This window comes from Petromyzon marinus, chromosome 20, assembly GCF_048934315.1.
Source record: "Petromyzon marinus isolate PM22_M1 ecotype Great Lakes invasive population chromosome 20, UKy_Petmar_22M1.pri1.0, whole genome shotgun sequence".
Classification (NCBI taxonomy): domain Eukaryota; kingdom Metazoa; phylum Chordata; class Hyperoartia; order Petromyzontiformes; family Petromyzontidae; genus Petromyzon; species Petromyzon marinus.
In genome coordinates, this window is record NC_133686.1 from 10,861,934 (window position 1) to 10,878,723 (window position 16,790).

The 16,790-nt window shown below is 50.3% G+C and overlaps 1 long non-coding RNA gene across 1 annotated transcript; it reads right to left on the reverse strand.

Moving 5' to 3' along the window:
• Positions 1–7,995: 7,995 nt before the first annotated feature.
• Positions 7,996–15,200, reverse strand: LOC142925381 (uncharacterized). The gene is made up of 4 exons (XR_012942364.1): positions 13,793–15,200; positions 13,509–13,634; positions 8,924–9,008; positions 7,996–8,316 (listed from the first exon to the last, which is right to left on the reverse strand). It is a non-coding gene; the product is annotated as an uncharacterized LOC142925381 (long non-coding RNA).
• Positions 15,201–16,790: the final 1,590 nt, after the last annotated feature.

The following is a 16,790-nucleotide window of genomic DNA, read 5'->3' on the forward strand; positions in this document are numbered from 1 at the left end:
GCCTAAATGCCCTAATGACTGCTCTTAAGCATCAATGCCCACCAGAGAGGGAGTGACGCGGTTCCATGTTTGGTGGCAAGCTTCCTCCCTGCCCCCTTAGTTGTTGGTGCCGGCTCACCGCCCCGGCCGCTTTCCAGCTTGGTCCGTGGCTCCTCCGCTATTGTGAAATGCCATTCGCATGGACGACGCTTTATGACATTAAGCAGATTTATTTTGAGACAACGCACACGAATGCAGACGGACGCCACTCGCAATGCTGCGACCCGCTCGCTGTACCGCCACATCTGCGTCCCAGACATCATGAGAATCATCGATACGATGTTCTGTTATGTTTAAAATGTATTTCAATGATTCGCTTTTATTTAACTATATATGTGTGTAATGTGTTCTTGTTAAATACATGTAATTGTTGTTTATAGCGATAGGAGGAGGGAGGGAGGAGGAGGAGGAGGGAGGAGGAGGAAGGGAGGGAGGAGGAGGGAGGGAGGAGGAGGAGAGGGAGGAGGAGGGAGGGAGGGAGGGAGGAGGGAGAGAGGAGGAGGAGGGAGGGAGGGAGGAGGGAGGGAGGAGGAGGAGAGGGAGGAGGAGAGAGAGGGAGGGAGGGAGGAGGAGAGGGAGGGAGGGATGAGGAGGAGGAGATGGAGGAGGAGAGGGAGGAGGAGAGGGAGGGAGGGAGGGAGGAGGGAGGGAGGAGGAGAGGGAGGGAGGAGAGGGAGGAGAGGGAGGGAGGGATGAGGAGGAGGGAGGGAGGAGGAGAGGGAGGGAGGGAGGGAGGAGGGAGGAGAGGGAGGAGAGGGAGGGAGGGAGGGAGGAGGAGAGGGAGGGAGGGAGGAGGAGGGAGGGAGGAGAGGGAGGGAGGGATGAGGAGGAGGGAGGGATGAGGAGGAGAGGGAGGGAGGGATGAGGAGGAGGAGGGTCTTGAGTCTGGACCTGACAGGGGCAGGGAGTTGGTAGCACGGACGGTCGTGGGGAGGGCAGTTCCAGACTACCGGGACCCCCGCGACCAACCCTGGACTCGAGACGTGCACCGCGACGGGGCACGAGACGCGGCCCTCTCGAAGGCCAAATCATCTTGGCGGGATACAATTAAACATCCCCTCTCGCGGGGAGCAGGGCTGCAGTCGAATTCAACATCTGGCAGAGGAGTAGCGCTCGCGCGCGTGTTTGTGGTGTATATGTGGGGACAGTTGGTAGCTAATGCAGTGACAAAGCACACATCACATGATGCAAAAAAAAGTCATAAATTCTAGCCGTCCCCTTTTTACGGCCCGCGTGTGTTCATCTCGCGGGACTGTGGCAGATTAAAAAAAAAGGTGGTCGTACATTAACCGAGAGCTCGCATTGTTCTTAAATGGCTGCGCATAATTTACGAATGAATGCATAAAACAAAATCATTTTTTTTCATTGCCGTCGTAAAATTAAAATTCGAGGATTCATGGAGATGGCAAAGAATAAAAAAAAACTGAATGTCGCTTCAGAATGAGGTCGATTTAAACCCCGGTTGGAATTGTGGAATTGTGGTTTGGCGGTTGGTTCGTGCCCATCATCATCATCATCATTTTTCCAGGGTCGATAATATATGTATCGCTTTGTGGAAATCTGGGAGAGCCTGACTGAGTGTCAAGACTCACCTTAATTCGGTAGAGTTCGTTACAAACTTACTCTTGCCAATGTATAGGAGAGAACTAGCGATGCTGATGATGATGATGATGAAGAAGAGTGCAGTGTGGAAGGGCCGTCGACTCACGAACTGAAGGAGACGAGTTCACATCCTGATAGTTTGCCAAATCATCCCACCTTCATCCCTCCAGAGTCAAAACAATGAGTGCCACTTCATGGAAAGTCAACGTTGGTAATCCTATTCACATTCTTGGTTCTTTCGGTAAAGTCACGTAGGTAGAAAATACAATTAAAATATTAAGTTGGTAATCCTATTTAATGGACTGTTCTCTTGTCATGGCAATGTGGCATTACCACGACTGGTTCAGGACCACCAACAGATTAGTTCATTTGAGCAGAGAGACGCCTGGCGTTTTTGTTGTCTTTTTATATACGGAACGCTTTCACTTTAACGTCTGCGGTATGTACAATTCAAATTTTGCCAAAGACTTCATTCAAAATAGGAAATTAAATTGTAATGTTTCGCTCTTATGAATGTGTTCCTTTCGCTGGTGTCATTCATATTTTCCTTTGATCGCTTATTAGATTCCCATTGCATCGGTGCATAGTTCGGTTTGTTCATCACCATCATCATTATTATTATGGTGAATTAGTCAAGTTTATAAATATCTACCCGATTTTGTTCGATTCAACAATCCCCCCTGCTAACCCTCCCTTCCCATGTCACGTGTTTGCCTCCTCCACCGGGTCTTCGTTTAAAGAAGGATTTGTTAGCTTAAGGCGCCTGGCCTGAAACAAACTCGACGCACTTCAAGACGTAAACTCGCGCCTTGTTTACTCTGGTTGTCATTTACACAAAAAAAAAAACATAAAACGCCCGCAAGGTGAACAACATGCCAGAGCACATGTCCATCGTGCGAGTGTACAATTTGGCTAAGTGCAGGGGTCATAATTGCCAGCAGATGGGGTATTTCCATCAAGTTTGCTCGCTCTTCGGTGGCGCTGTGATATCTTATTTCTGTGTGTGTGTGTGCTCAGTGAGGCACCCCATCACACTATTCACGCTTCAATCTATGTCCTTTGTTTGTACAGTAATAGCCCTGGACATGAAGAATGCAGTACATCTTTCGCGAGGCAGATTTGGAGAACAAATCGGGCAGGCGGACAAATGCACGTTGCGTGCCCATTGCATATGAGTGGGGTTGGTGGATCACGCATTGAACGTCGTGTGCACAGCCCGTATTTGAGCAGGGCCACAATATGGCTGGTGGATGTCAGGATAGAAAGTAGGTTGCTGACCCATCTGTTCTATATTTTTGTGCCTATTCCTGAACGTGCGTGGGTTTCTCCAAGTACAGCACCCTGGTTGTCCTTGCAACATACGAGAACACTCAGTCCGGAATCTTGTCAAACATCCCAATAAGGGACACCATCAAGGCTTTGGGTAAAGGCGCAGTCCTGCGAGTGCTTGCTCATGCCACAGCCGCTGCTGCTGGTGGAAGGGCCTCCACTAGAGGGAACCCTCTCCAGAATTCCTCTCGAGGAGGCTATTTTTTAATATTTTATTTTACGCTGGCTTAGACATTTTATGTTTGACCGAAACAGGATGATTTCCCCACAATTCTGGCTGTCGCCTGATGATGCTGGTTGTTTATTACCGGCGCAACGTCACGGCACTCGAATTGTCAATTTTGTGGGTTGACTCTCCAACACACAACCGGTGTGCTGTACGAGTAACGAATTGGCACGTTTTGTTTACGTGACAAACCTTTACTAATTGGCTGTGTCTGGTGGTAACGGGTTTAACGACACACATTTATATGTACGCGATCTAACCCCAAACCCCCTCGATTATAGAAATCTTGGCAGAGGTGTGAGAGTTGCAGGGGCGTAACGAGCACCCCCCCCCCCCTGCATAGGTGTCTCAAGCTACGAGTTGGGGCCCCCCTTGACAACCACCAATCAAGAGATATGTTTTCACCAGCAGTGTAGAAAGAATAGAAGCTTATTTAAAATACCGTTTGAAGATGATTATTTTTAAACATGAAAATTATTGCATTCACGGTCCACGTTTTATTTCAAATTCAAATCAAATATTTGTGGCCCCCACGTGACCGATTGCCGCTACCCACCGCGCTGATAATGTCGTCACTACGCCACTGGTGAGTACCCAGAGCTCACCCCACCACACCCAACCTGCCGCCGATCAACTGTGCAGTACACCATGTGTAGTGACACAGAATCGGTCACGTAGCAGCACAGAGCTGGCTGCTGGCAGAGAAGGGGAATCTGCAGCTTACAGCAGCCCTGACTGACAGCAGGTCACGTGATAGACCGGAGGGGGAACTCGGGGAAAGGTTACGGAAGGGCTACATCGAGAACCCGCGGGTAGGTTCCAGAAGATGGGCGTGGCCGGGGGCGGAGCCAGCACGCTACGCTGGCAGTATAAGAGGAGCCCTTGTAGGGGGCCTCGGGGCTGTCGTGTGGAGTGTGGGGGGGGGGGGTCCCCCTCGTGCTGCTGCTGGAGTCTTCACCACCTCGGCGTCGCCAGTCAGGCAGGCTACCAGCTGTGCTGACTGGGAGCGGTAGTCACCAAGTGTTAACTGTTAAGGCCGTACTAATAAACAGAGTGCCTCCTACTTTCAGTGTCTCTGAGTCAGTCACTACACATGTATAGCGCTGGGTGGACAGAAGCAGTGGGGGGGGGGGGGGGGGGCGGGATTTCAGAACCCTGCACCAGTGTTTCAACTGCCGAGCCGGGAGAGCGAAAGGATGACCACTGGATCGCGAGTCCGATGTTGATGGCCTCTAGACCAGGGGTCTGCAAGTAGAATAACAGGAAGACCAATTTTTTTTCTCACAAATTCGGTTCTTAATAAATAACGTCACGAAGAAGTCCTTAAAGAGCCATACGCGGCTCCGAAGCCAAGGCCTTAATAGCAAAGAAAAAATCAACTATAGGTGGTTATTACGATTGTATCTGGCAACGAGCAGAGTGGTGAGAGGTGCTCGGCTCACAATTGGAAAATTGCAAGCCAACTTAGCCCATAAATCCTTTCCTAGATTTAAAGCTTTCGTGACTGCTAGGATCCATACTCTTTGGTTCTATTGGGTAAAGTCACGTAGGTGAAAATAAAATAACAAAAAATCACACCTACGTGACTTTACCCAATAGAACCAAAGAGTATGGACCCATAAATCCTCTCGGGTTGATAAAAAGACGAATATTTTTTTTCCGTGAAAAGTTAACAGCGGTCATCCTATAGATTGAATGGCCTCTGCCATAGAAATACGGAATTTCCACGATTGGTTCGTGACACTCAATGAACACCGCGATGACTTGTATATAACAAACAAAAATAAGTATTAAAAATCCCTAAATCATTCAACGTGTTCGTCAATAACACTTCGTCTTAAAAGGAAAATGGAATATAATAGCGATTACCATTCTTCAGAGCCCGATGGCCCTCACGCCACTGGTAGCCCTGAGCCAGCACAGGTGCCCTGAGGAAGGGCCATCGCCTGAAACGTCACTGAATGTGTGTTTTGTTTCTTATTAAGACCACTGTTATTAACTAAAGTGTTACGTCTAATAAAGCCCCATATTACGTGTGTTTTTGCACCACTGCCAACGGAGTAGCATCATCACCAAATATATTTACAGTATCTCTCTGTATATTTCAACAAAGAGAGAGCATTACTTTTATTTATAATCGACAATGCGATAACGTTTCGTACTTAATTTTTCCACTCTATTTGATGTAATGGTATAATAACACACCGCGTTTAGCATTTCACAATTAATTGTCAGTGTTGTTATTTTTCACGGTCCGTGTGTGTTTTTTTTTCCTTCTCGTATCAGTCGAAGAGAATTGTTCCTTCGCTGGGCCATAATTAGAACGTTTTTATTTTATTTTCAGCCAGTGGGGGGTGTCTCGTAAATGCCAAAATGGTTGTTTGCACGCTGCCAGCTTTTGAAACGCGCAATGTAAAATGCCATTCGTAGCAGCAGCAGCAGCAATAGCAGCACAGAAGCCACTCAATTACAATTCTGGGCCCGTTATTTAACCAGTAGCAGTCAGAATGAAACGCGATACCCTATCACCCATTGCCAGCCACACCTTGGAAAACCACAATGTAGTTGCCGTAATCAATTTCAAAACGTCTCCGTTCTTAAATGTGCGTACGTGTGTTTAACCTTTTTCGCACCCAATGGCGGAGCCAGGATTTTCAGGTAGAGGGGGGGGCAACCCCTCCAGCAATGAAAAATGAAAGAGGAGTTGTTAGTAAGTAAGGAGTTGTTAGTAAGTAAGGAGTTGTTAGTAAGTAAGGAGTTGTTAGTAAGTAAGGAGTTGTTAGTAAGTAAGGACTTGTCCCGTGCTTTTTATTCGACGCGTGTGCGGCTATGGCGGCAGCCATCGATCGAGAGTCGAATTCGAACCGCGTTGTGTGATCGGCATCACGCTCGCTGAAGGTGAATGTTTTCAGGGAAGTCGTGGACTGTATACGCAACTGCGCACAATTATGTGAGTCACTTATAACTGCTTTGCCGTTACTTGTTGCCAATTATGGACTCAGTCTATTGTCCTTTCATCTCATAGAGTCCCTGGCACAATAATATGCTACACAGTGGCAGTGGGGGTCGCAAAATGCCGATTTATTGCTAATAAATCCCAATGATCCGATCGAAATTCGGGATTTCGATCGGACCATTGGGGGGGGGGGCACGTGTCCCTTCCCCCACTGGCTCCGCCAGTGTTCGCACCGTACATAGCCAACTTTGCTAATCGGAGGTGCGGGGAACGGAGGAACGGGTGGCTCTCATTGCCACGGGTAGCCCTTGGGCCAGTGGTGGAAATACCTCATTTAAACAGAGGGCCCATTCTTTCCAAATGGCAATCAACAACCTACTTGAGAATTCCTACAAATTGGTAGCGTTTTATTAACCGCCCCACCCTCCCCCCCAAAGGAACGATGGTCAGACTTTACCCTCGATTGGGATTTGAAGTCCTAATCTCAGCGCCATCCAGCCAGAATTGAGTACCCATCACAGTACAAAGATAACATCATCACATCCGTGGTCTCGCCCACGAACACCACCCGGACTACACAACCTCGGTGGGAAATCAACATTGGCTGCCGTCTTACTTATATCACTCCCTGCCATAGAAATGTGGAATTTCCACCACTGCCTCGATATCGTAGAAACCGAACTTAGGCATTGACAGTGGCAATCCTCCTCCTCCTTCGCGATTATTTATAACGATTTCTGGTATTTGATGGGTGGGGGGGGGGGGGGGCGGGCAGCTTCTGTTTGGAATAAGAATGCCGCTGCTGGTGTGTTGGCTTTGCAGACCTTGTTTGAGGCCAGCTGTCTCAGTGGCTGTCTAAATAACGCAGGCGACAGCTTCCTCCTGTTACGCTAAAGAGGGCTTGTTGCTCACATCGCCCCCACCCCCCAAGTAGCCGGTTGTTTTTGTTTGATAGTTCCTGTTCTGAACTTTTTGCCGGGCGGGCATTCGTGTAAACTGCGTGTGCCGAAGTTGTGCGCAGAAGCACGGAGAGAGAGAGATGCGTGCTTGGAGTTACACCGAGAATGGTATCATTATGTTTTAAAAATAAAATAGGAGCTAATTAAGTGGGCTTTGGGCAGCAACACGTCGCCAGAAAGGGAACTATGGCGGATGGCCTAGGACAGGGGCGTCGGCAGTGCCGGATGAAGCTCAGTGCGGAGCCTGTAGCATGATGTTATAAAGGGGCCCTAAATGAAAAAAAAAACACATAAATATTAAAACACAAATTTTGAACTTGTATAGTAAAGAAATATTTTTTTATTTGCTATACAGCCAGATAGTACGACAAATCGCTAACCATAAACACCCAGTCGTTCATAAAAGTTGAAGGCAGTATATAGTATTGTTTAACACGTAGCAGGCTTTCGCGACCAATATTATTCATAATAAAGGTTTTTGGGTTAGATCGCGTTATTTATAAATGTGTCGTAACCCTGCACCACCCGACACGGCCAATCAGCAAAAAAAAGTGTCACGTTGACAAACGACAATTAGTTCACTACTTTAGCCCACCGGTGTGTTGAAGAGTGAATCCACAACATTTACAGTTTGAATGCTATAGTATTAGAGCAAGTGCAGAATCACTTAACCGGAATTGATAGCTTGAAAGCATTTAGCGCGGGGCCCTTGAAAGAGCGGGGCCCGTAGCATCACATGTAGCTACTTTTACTAAAAGTAGCTACGTGGATAATCCGGCACTGGGTATCGGCAGCTTGCGGCTCGTGAAGGACTGCTTCGTGACAGCGATCCATTCAGGACCACCGTCGTCTCGTATACACCACGCAGAACATTATTGCGTCTCTTGAAATATTTAAGTTTTTATTTCATACCAAATTCGAACAAAAAATGCCTCTTCTTCTTGTTATTGTGTTTACCGACCCCCTGGTCGAGAGTAATAAGGGAGTGGCAACCGAGGAATGGAAGACGTCCGTAAAGTGAGTCATCCACACAGGAGATGGAGCGATGAAATCAGCTGGTGTTCAGGTGCCGGGTGGATTGTTACATCGCAGGATCGTGGGAGGGTAGCGGCAGCTTGGGGAGGCCTTCATCCCACAGAGGATTGACCACGGCTGATGATGATGATGACGTGCGCTGTTACATTTTATGTCACACAGAGGCAGTCCTGGGGAGTAACGAGTTACAGGTTACTCGTGAACGGTAAGGAACGACTCTAATCGGGTTACCAAAGGCAAGCAGTTGTACCGGTAATCTCATATTATACTTGTGTTCAAAATAATCGTGCATATGTTCAAAAATTCAGAAGCGAATAGGTTGGGACAACATCGACCACAGCATATCGAGCAGGAGACAACGCCTCTGGCCAAGGTGATTGGGCTGCTCCTTCAGAGGTTACCGTACCTACTCCAGCAAGTGATAGACTTGGTCTATACACACGTGTGTACTTGTGTGTGTGTGTGTGGGGAGCGGCACTTTAGTGGTTAGCGCGCGCTGCGCTACGAACCCGGACAACAGAGTTCGATACCCGCTCATGGCCAACACCGGTGACTATTATCTGCACCGGTCCTGGGCCTCCCCTAGGTCCACTCAGCCTCAAATTAGTACCTGGTGCGTTGTGTAAACATCACCACTGGGGATACACCCCCTCGCGTGCCGTGCCGGCGTTCATAGGTGCTCGCTAACAGCACTTGCCCCAACAGTCTGTGAAGGCTGGATGGGGGATCTTTATCTTTTTTTCGTGTGTGTGTGCGTCTACACGCGTCCGTATTTACTTGTGAATATTCCCATCTGTTCTTGAGTGTGCTCGTCAATTCCAAATACCACCTCGCTGCCTCTCGTGTGCCAGCTCGTACGCCGCTGCCAAGGAGCAAGGTTTGCGGGGGAGGGAAGGGAGGGAGGGAGGGGAAGGGAGGGAGGGGAGGGGAGGGAAGAGAGGGGAGGGAGGGAGGGGTGGGAGGGAGGGGTGGGGTGGGAGGGAGGGAGGGAAGGGAGGCGAGGGGGGGGAGAGAGGGGAGGGAGGAGGGGAGGGATGGGAGGGAGGAGGGGAGGGAGGAGGGGAGGGGAGGGGTGGGAGGGAGGGAAGAGAGGGGAGGGAGGAGGGGAGGGAGGGAGGGGAGGGGTGGGAGGGAGGAGGGGAGGGGAGGGGTGGGAGGGAGGGAGGAGGGGAGGGAGGGGAGGGGATGGGTGGGAGGGAGGGAGGGAGGGAGGGAGGGAGGAGGGGAGGGAGGGAGAAGGGGAGGGAGGGAGAAGGGGAGGGAAGGGAGGGGAGGGAGGGAGGGGAGGGAGGGAGGAGGGGAGGGAGGGAAGAGGGGAGGGAGGGAGGAGGGGAGGGAGGGAGGGAGGGAGGGGAGGGAAGTGTAAATTATTCTCGAGTGGAATCGTCGCAGCCAATTTTGCCGGGCACTTCGGGGAATGTAAAATTGTATCGCTTCAATTCTAAATGTACGATCTAAGGACTGCTCCAAAACGCCAGACATTTCGCCACCTCTACCCCCAAATCAGAAAGCAAGACGGGCGTAAAAGAAATCTCTAATTTCGGACCAAATCTAACGGAATGAGAGAAACATTTTCTAATTAACACTGCGGTGGCTTGGCAAACGGCAAGAATGAGACAACTTTGGGACTGGCCCGCAGGAGTCCAAACGTCACTGCCGCGCTGCGCCTGGAACCGCATTGTGCACGCATTCCTTGTTGAATTGAAACAACAACAATAACAATATTATTATTCTTAACGTGCGTGCCATGTTATATACAGCACGCTTCTTTGCCTTTTTACGCGCATTCGTATGTATGTGTGTGTATGTGTGTGTGTATGTATGTGTGTATGTATGTGTGTATGTATGTGTGTATGTGTGTGTGTATGTGTGTGTGTATGTGTGTGTGTATGTATGTGTGTGTGTATGTGTGTGTGTGTATGTGTGTGGGGAGCGGTAGTGTAGCGGTTAACGCGCTGCGCTATGAACCTGGCGACCCGGGTTCGATTCCTGCTCACGGCCAACACCAGTGACGATTATCTGAACCGGTCCCAGGCCTCCCCTAGGTCGACTCAGTCTGTATGTGTGTGTATGTGTGTGTATGTGTGTGTATGTGTGTGTATGTGTGTGTGTTTGTATATGTGGATAACCTTATGAACGAATCTCTCATGGTAGCCAGATGGCTTGCAAAGATTCGTTCATGAGGCTATCCACATAAACAAACACAGAGACAATTTCAACCGAGAAGATGGATTCTGGCTTAGCAATCATTGGAAGGATTTGATAAACCATTTCGGGTCTTAATTGATTGATCATGCTTAAGGTGGCTTGCAGACCGCATCCATTATTTTTCGTCTCCCCCCTCCTCTTTTCCGAATATATATGGACTCGTCCATCTGAACAAACTGTCAAATCGCTCTCCGTGGTGCTAACGTTAAAAAAAACCGCCACTTTTTTCAAAATTTCTTGTTGTGGTTTTCACACCTGATGATGATTGTTTGTGTTGCAGTCGAAACGTCGTGAGAATTGTATTGTTTTATATTTTTATTATTTTATTGTTTCCCTTCTACGTGGTGACTTTACCGAAAGAACCAAGAATATGAATCCCTGCAGTCACGAAAGCTTTAAATCAAAATTTAACAAGATTAATCAATTCGTGAACCCAGTCTCGACACGAACGAGCATCGGGCGTTACTCATCGACCATGGTGGACATTCCATATTTATTTCGGTGGGGTCCAGTCGCTCCATTGTTGCACGACCAGCATGCCTCACGCAAGCGTGTACGCTCAACTTCTTTTGCACCGTACGTAGCCAAGCGTACTGATCGGAGGAGAGCGGGAAAAGGGTTGCAAGTCCAGCGTCCCGATCATTGATCCACTCAGCCCATCGTGGCCATCATCGATACAGCAAATTGCTATTTTATATTGCGACTAAATAAAGCCATGTTTGTGTCACTAAGATCCGTGATGTATTATCAGAACAGCTGTGCCCGGTTGCATGGACGCGCGAGAAACAAAGCCTGGCATCTCGCGACCAATATTATTCATGATAAAGGTTATATTGGATTAGATCGCGTCAATAGAAATGTTTCGTTAACCCTTCAGCAGGAGATTTGCCACAATTCTGGAAAATCGCCGGATGAAGCTGGTTGCAATCACCAGCGACACGCCATGCTCAAATTGTAAATGTTGTGGGTTTACTCTCCAACACGCCGGTATGCTGAAAGAGTCACGGATTGGCACGTTTTGTTTACGTGACAAGTCTTACTAATTGGCTGTCAGGTGTTGGTGGGTTAACGACACATTTGTATTTACGTAATCTAACCCCAAAAATAACCTTCGTTATAAATAACATCTATCTCTCTAATCTAAATGTATCTCTCCGGGGTGAATACAGAAGTAAGTGTCGGATTGAGTTGCAGTCAGCAAACAGCCGGGTGGCTGGAAACGTGGAGTCATCATTCGTGGCCACCGAAGGGAGACATCATCATCATCAAACTCCATGGGCAGAAAGCCCCGTAGGTGTCCACTGCAATTTCTGTCACTTGTTCCAACTTTCTTCTGCCCTGTGCCAACATGCTGAGGCCCATGCCACATCTCTCTGGCACCAATCTCTCCCAGCCATTAGCTCGGAGGCAGTAGGACGCAATTCCTCTCGCTCAATCGAGAAGGCACAGACGCGTGTCTGTACACTTTTACATTGTAATAACAACAACGACGACGACGATGATGATGACTGCGGCGTGAATGTTGCCAGGTCTTCTCGGCAAATCGTCCTCGCGTTGATCTCGCCCCCCCCCCCCCCCCATCGATGCTCTCACTCCGTCTTCTCTTTATCCCGCGCGGACAGCTGGCCAGCGCCTCGTCCCCCCCCCCTCGCCCGCCCCACTCGAAGCAGAAGGGATATTGTCGTTTTGGGAAGGCGAAGTCGAAAAACAAAAGGAATATCATCATCCCCGCCGTCTGCTACGCACCCCCCCCCCCCCCCCCCCTGCTGTCCACACCTGTTGTTTTAATAAATGTTTCATAGCGGGACAATACCAGTGGGTCCACAATGCCTTTTGTTGTTTATGTCATTGTTTGTTTATTTGTTTGTTTATTTATTTATGCACTTGTACATATGCGCGCGTGTGTGTGTACGTGCGTGTGTGCGTGTGTGTGCGTGTGTGTGCGTGTGTGTGCGTGTGTGTGCGTGCGTGTGCGCGTGTGTACGCGCGTGTGTGTGTGTGTGTATGTGCGTGTGTGTGCGGTGAGCCATCGTGTAGTGGTTAGCGCACTGCGCTACGAACCCAGGGACCCGAGTTCCATTCCTCGCTCAAGGGCCGACACCGGTGACGATTATGTGGGAGGGGCGCGGTTCTCACTTAGGTCGACTCAGCCTTAAAATGAATATCTGGTGTGGTATGCTAAAAACATCAGCACTGGGGAGACAAAGTCGGCCGGGCGTGGAGCTGGCTACCCCCCCCCCCCCCACCCCCGTGTGTGTCTTTAATAAGAGGTGGGCGCTAACAGCGGCATTTGCCCTAACAACCTGTTAATGGCTAGACTGGGGGGATCTTTCTCCTGTGGGTATATGCGAGCATGTTCTGCTTCAACCCACGCACAGCAACACTCACTGCTCCCTCGCTTGGCGCGTGTCGTGTCGTCTTTAAAAGCTGCTCGCTAACAGCACAGTCTGTTAAAAAAAAATATATACGGGGGGGAGGGGGATAGTTATCCTATGCATATACGTTGAGCTCTCTCGCTCGGTGATTTTTGATTTATGTAACTATGTTTCTGGGTAATTTCATCGGCGCTGTTTACGCGTCAATTTATTCCCTTATGCTGAGACTGTCGCATACTGCCAATTACCTGGCCTCGCTCTCACACTCCCTCGTCTGAAGGCAAACATGCCAATTACGCAGGCCTCGAAAAAACAGCGTGATAATTGCTTCAAGGGAAATTGTTTAGCCATTGACAACCGGTAAATGTTAGCAGCTGGCTTATTGTAGCGTTTGACTTCACCGCATCAAACGTAACTGCAACGAACGAGGCTCATTCCGAGTTTTCAAAAATCTCAAGTGCATCATTGCACGTGGCCCTCAATCAGCTTCCGTTACAATTATACATTTCGCACAGAAGCGAGTGGCATGGAATTAGACTTTTTCAAAGTCCTCTCACACCACCACCCCCACCCCCCAAGAAAATGTGTTGTACATATGTGTTTATTCCTGATTGCCCGTCGAAACTAATTATAACCGTTGTTCCGCATGGCCCAAGGACAACAGATGTTTACATTTGAAGCGTCCACGTGCTTCGCGAGCAGCCGGGCACGACGCTCGTCTCCGCTGACGCCGCCACCGAAAGCCGGTGGTGGAAATTCCACGTTCTCACGGCACGTACCGGTCGCGCCGTATTAATTGTTTCCACTTGCGAAGTTGCCACTGCAAGCATTGAGCTCCCGTGATGTGTTCTTCGGGGTTGTGCCACGTGCCCCGCGTGTTGTTCGGCGCGATGTCCGACGTTTCGCTGCACGTGCCGCCGAACAACCCGAAAACACGTCTGAGAGCTACACAGCACGGCCGCAAAAAAGCAACAGCAAAAACAAAGCCCACGCAGAGTGGTACTAGTTTTATCCACCTTGGAGGGATGATGGACGCGACCGAGACTTGATACTCACAACTTACCAATTGTGAGTCGAGCGCTCGCACCGAAGTGATTCCATACTCATGACACGGCTCCGTCTTACACAGCCACAGCTCCGTTAGGGACGCCACTTTCCCTCGCACAATAAAGACGCCGCTCTCTGCTGTGCAAGTCGGCGTCTTCTTCGAGTCGCGCGCTGCTTTGCTGTGCGTTATCTCGGTGGCAATATTTTTTTTTTTTGAACGAGGCAACCAAGCCGGGCTCGCCAGCCGATAACGGCGAAACGGGCACTGTGTGGGAGCCTTCAGTTTGGGGCAACGGGGAGGGAGGTGGTGGTGGTGGTGTTTAATGCGGGTGTTGACAAGCCTTTAAATAGCCAGCGCATCACGGAGTAACCTTCGCAGAGCACCGCCGAGGCACGCAGCCGTTCGCTATAACCGTGCTGTTATAATGGGGGGTGCAGCGCGTGTCGATTTCGGGCCGATAAATCGATGCGTGGTGCTGGTCACCCGCCCGGCTCGCGTGCCATCATAGGCGCTACCCGCTCGCAGCACTCGCTCCAACAGCCTGTTAAGGCTGTACGAGAAATCGTTGTCTTTATGTGAGAATATATATTTAGATGTGTATGTGATTCACTGTAATTGGATGATGTTATCCTTGCAGCCACTGAGAGGCGCTGCCATTCTCTGCCAATGTTGAAAATATTAAATTTAAAAAAAATCCTTATCTTGACTACGAATCGTTATAATTCATCAAATCGCTACGATGGGTTTATTCATTACATCCCTAATTATTATTATTCATTCATCGTCCTCTTTTGTGTTAAAAAAAGTCTCACTGAATGTTATTCCGTTTGTGCACGCTCTGATGATGCAGACAACTTTTCTATCATGGGACTCTCGCAGCCAGTGGTGTAACAACCACGTCGAGGTGTCAGGAGATGCCCCCAGAAGGTGACACCACAGGGCTACTTCTGAAGCCCCAGTCATTATGCCTCTTGTACACACCAGGCGGCACGTACTTTTATTCCCCTTCGCGGATTGTTCGCTGCATAACAACACAAGTGAAATGTGTTAGTTTGCGAGGCTGCAATTTTTCTGAATTTCTGCATACAAATTTAATATGCCATCTTTTATTTTACCAAGAAAGGCCCACTGAGCTATGTAGCTCTTTTTTTTAAGCGACGTGGCCACAAATCATAGCTCAACGAAGTGGCTTATCACGTGGACATTTATAGTAGCCGAATACTCTAAAATGCGTGTTGATTCAGAATGTGGAGGGAAAAACTGGAAGACCCAGGGAAAAATCCACGCCACCACGGAGGGAGAGAAATTCCAACTCCAAATATACAGCAGGCATCAGGGTCGTAATTTAACCCACAACCTCCTGTATACCAGGCGAGATAGTTAACATCTCGCCACCGCCGGCGCCCCTTTCACATTTAACAGTCAATATGCACTCCTGCAGGCCAAATAACAGGGCCATTCTCACGTGGTGGCATTAAATCTTTTTTTACTAAAGCTTTGTGCTCGCGGGGGAGGGGGGGGGGGGTGGACGACGACGACGACTAGCCACCTGCAAGAATAACAACACGATGGGTTTCTTCTACTCCGAGGAAATCCAGTGACCAGACAATGGACATAACCCCCCCCCCCACCACCCCCATCCCCCTAGGCTCCCCCCTGGCACGGCGCGTCTGCCCCCCCCCAGCTCCAGCCCGGCCCTTCCAGACGCCCTCGTTATTAGCGCCGCCGCCGCTGCCGCTACCGCCGCCGCCGCTGCTGCTGCTGCCGAGCGCGCGCACTGCGACACGCCAGAGGTGCCGTCGGGTAAAGCAGCAACATCCCACGGGGAACTTCGCCTGCGAATCACAAAGACAAAGGGCCCCTCCGTATGGCCTTCCACAGTGTTGCTGGGGGCAAGTGCTCTTAGCGAGTAGCACCTATGACGGGTGTAAAGGTGCACTCGGGGGAGGGGGGGGGGTTGGTGGGTGGGGGTGGGGGCAGCACCACACCCGGCCGCCTTTGCCTCCCCCACAGTGGCTGATGTTTATACACCGCACCGTGTACTCATTTGAGACTGAGTCGACCTAGGAGAAGCCCAGGCCGGCACGACACACGAGGAGGTGGGTGGCCAGCACCACGCCCGGGGTCGTCTTTGTCTCCCTCGTGATGATGTTCACATACCGCACCAGGTACTCATTTTAAGGCTGAGTCGACCTTGCTGAGGTCCAGGACAGGTCGAGATCATTCGTCGACCATGTTGGCCGTGAGCGGCAATCGGACTCGGGCCGCCTGGGGTTCGGCCAACCACCGGGCCACCCCACCACCGGGCCACCCCACCACCGGGCCACCCCACCACCGGGCCACCCCACCACCGGGCCACCCCACCACCGGGCCACCCCACCACCGGGCCACCCCACCACCGGGCCACCCCATCACCGGGCCACCCCACCACCGGGCCACCCCACCACCGGACCACCCCACCACCGGGCCACTGCACCACCCCGCCACCGCGCCACCGCGCGGATCGCACGCGGCGCCACGAGGCGATCGCGCGAGTCCGTGAAGCGATGGACAGCGCCGCTCGTGACGCGTCTGCTAACGCCAAAGCAACGCAATCTGATGCCACGATTACTTTTTTTACGACTCCAAGAAGACCACGCTACGGTAGCGGCTCAACAAAGCACGCGACCGTTGGGGGTCTGCCGCTCGTGTGTTTGATGGCATCGTCGCGATCCTCTGCCTAAGAGTCGGACACCCTGCTCCGGCAATTATTTTGGCACGCCAAATCGATCCTATGAGCGGTAATAGTAAACAACAACAACATATAAACCTCCACAGGATGACAGATGTTGGATACCCACAATGTGGTGATCATTTCGTTGACCCCAGAGGAAAGATGATGAAGGTGATGATGGGTTGAGCCAACCCCTATGGCCAGGATTTAAACGTTCAGCTTAACTGATCGCGAATCAAGCGCTCTTAACCACGGTGCCACGTGGCTGAGTTCTGTGTCTAAATACTTTCAGTTAACGCT